Here is a 3287-nt window from a genome sequence, read left to right as displayed (position 1 = left end):
GGGGAAGGAGGAGGCGAAGCCTGGGGACAAGTGCCAGAGAGTGACTTCAGTTCTTAGAAACCTCCAAATCTTCTGTCTCAATCTTTGTTGGTGAAATTCCTTTGACATCTGTGGGTGTTTTTGTTGTTGTTGTTGTTTGTTTGTTTTTTAAACCTTTTATTTATTTTTATTTTTTAAATACATTTTTGACGTGGACCATTTTTAAAGTCTTTACTGAATTTGTTGCAGTATTGCTTCTGTTTTGTGTTTTGGTTTTTTGGCTGGGAGGCATATAGGATTCTAGCTCCTTGCCCAGGGATTGAACCTGTATCCCCTGCATTGGAAAACAATGTCTCAACCGCTGGATAACCAGAGAAGGCCCCCGTCATCTGTGTTTTTTAAATAGTAACAAAAAACCTTGCTCACACAATGACTTCCAAAGAAATAGAGCCTTATTCCCCTTTAAGGTTTTCAGCTGGGAGTTGACATAATCACATTTGCGTGGCAACATCGAGAGATACCTCTCCCAGTGCTCCACAAAGAAAATGTTATCTATCTAGTTCTTGACATCTCAAACCTTGGAATCTCTGACAGAGGTTTCTCTGGGGCATGTGTTGATGGAACATCTAGACTAAGGTATTCACTTATATAACACACTTGCAAGCATTGTATAGATAACCATATATATGGTACCACTCCTGGACCTGCACTTGACCCTGGACTTTAGAGGTCTGTGTCCAATCCTTCTCTGGTTGTATCCCTCCCCATAAGAGCAGGATGTCGATTTCAGGCTTCCAGAGATATGTACCCAACCACTGCCAACATCCCCACTCTTGTTCAGGGTTCCTGAGACCCTGAATTCCTTACTTATTTGCCTATGTTTCTGCAGGCTTTTCTGTCCTTTTGGAGACCAGTCATGCCACAAGTGAATATATCCCTAGGGCCAAGAGGAGGCTAAAGGGCAGCTGTCCAAAGAATATGGAGGTGTGGGCTAGGATTTCCACTCTAATGCCTGGGAGGCCTCCAGGAAACTCCTGGTGACACAGGAGCCAGAGCTAAGAGGAGGAACCATGGACCAGTGCTCTAACCTCAGGCTTTTCAAACACTGGAGACAGGTCAGTTCCTCTGTAGCATTTTAGGAGAAGAAAGTACGTGTACTTGGATTAAAGAACAAGGAGAAAAATTACAGAAATTGAAAGCATTTTTTAAAATGTAAATTCTACTTTATTATAACATAGCCTCTACCTAATTTTCTATAAAAAGCAATAATTTTTAGCCAGAGCAAGGACAGAGTTGTCTCCATTTAAATGCCTATCTCTTAAGTATGTAATGTCTCTGTTTATGGATGGATCCCAGCTTGATCAGGTTCCAGGAGAGTCAAGTATTGATTATGCTTAAGTGTATAATTTGCATAATCACAAGAAGAAAAATCCAGGAAGGAAAGCTATTTGTAAGAGAAACAAGAGCACTGTCGTTTCACTTTTGGAAAATTTGTTCTTTAAATCTCAGGCACACTGGGGGGAATTTGCAGAGGTCAGAAGCAAAAGCAAGTCTGGGCTGGTTCCATGACACATATATGTGGCATGAGGGGTTTCGGCTCTTCTTGCCCAGACTTGGAATCTTGGGCTTGCCAGGGATGTACACACTTTCTTCCCAAGCAACTGTAGTTCCCTTGAACTTCAGCTCTAAGGGCGGGAAGGATTCCAGGCCCTTTCTTCAGCAGCCCCTGGAGCTGGCGTTGAGTTGGCCCAGGCTGCTCTGGGGCAGGACAGTTTAGGGGGAGGAGAGCTCAGGCCTTGCTCCCCACTGCAGGGAGAGGTGGATCTGCCAAGCCCTGCTGGAGCAGCATCCCCAGTGTACTCAGGGAAGGCAGCTGTCTCCTCACTCCTCGTGAGCCAATGCCAGACAGGCAGTGTGGCCCCTGACACAGATGAAGTAAACCGAGAGTCCCAGTGGTCCCTTGGCATGCTATCAGATGAACCCTACCCCCAAAAAAGCTCTCTTTATCTGAATTGAGCCCCCTCTTAGCCGCAGTCGGAGAGGCAAGTTTCTTTGCCTTGAGGGTTAGGAATGTGAGTAAGAGAACTACTGGTTTACAGTTTATCTGCTGATTCTCTATCTGCCCTTATATAGGGAATATAGGAATGCACATTCTTGGCTAGGTATTAGCCTTATTAAATCAGAATCTCAGGGGGCAAGGCCCCAGCACCTGCATTGATAAGCCACCGGCTGATGTTTATGCACACTTAAGTTTGAGAAAATTAATAGACACTATTTCCTGAGCACCTGTTCATGATGGGCTGATCGTATCCTAATAACAACAGTAGTAACACGGGCACTGGTGCAGTGCTAAGGGCCAGGCAGTGGTCGAACACTCTGCGTGAAATAACTCATTCATTTCCACAATTACCTTGTGAGGTAGGGGCTACTTTTACCCCAGTTTTACAAGGAGGAAACCAAGGAGCTTATTAAAAATACAGGACCCTAGGCCCACCATCAGACAATCTGATTCAGAACCTCCAGAATAGGGCCTGGGGATCTTTATTTAGCACATTCCCAGATATCATCTTAGGTATTGTGACTGAACAAGAATTCTTATGGACTTATTCAAACATTTCAGTGTCTCCTTTGCTAGGAGCCTGGGGATGGACAGAGTAGATAAGGCCCATGAGCTTCTGGGAGCTCAGGATGTTTGGGGAGTTAAATGTATATAAGATGATAATTTAGGAGGATGGTGTCATCATAAATAAACACATGGGTGCCATATGCTATTCTCATAGCAATTATCTTTTGGGAAGAAAGTAATAAAGAAGTAAAATCTTTGTAGAAAGTATCAATCCACATAATACTGTCTGTGTCTAAGGCCATTTACAAGGTGCTTCTAACAGTTCAAGAAAGTTATGTCTTCGGAAAAAGTCCAAGGATTTTATGTCCAAGGAACGTCCTTATCCATCAGTTCAGAGATGCCTGATTATTTGAAACCAACATGTACAAACAGATTGCATATCTATAATACTACAGTGAACTGTGGGCCCTCTGGCAAGTTAACAAGGGAGAGATGGTTATTAGCTGAGCATAATAACTTAGGAAATAAGTCAAATTCACATATTGTTGGGGCTTCCCATGTGGCTCAATGGTAAAGAATCTGCCTGTCAATGCAGTTTCGATCCCTGGGTTGGGAAAAGCTTCTGAAGGGGAAAACGGCAACCCATTCCAGTATTCTTGCCTGGGAAAGCCCATGGACAGAGGAGCCTAGTAGGCTACTGAGAGTTAGACACAACTGAGTGACTGAACACACACACACACAT

Source organism: Moschus berezovskii, chromosome 3 (assembly GCF_049115385.1).
Source record: "Moschus berezovskii isolate FMDL1 chromosome 3, NW_MosBer_1.0, whole genome shotgun sequence".
NCBI lineage: Eukaryota > Metazoa > Chordata > Mammalia > Artiodactyla > Moschidae > Moschus > Moschus berezovskii.
Note: the sequence above shows the minus strand (reverse complement) of the source record.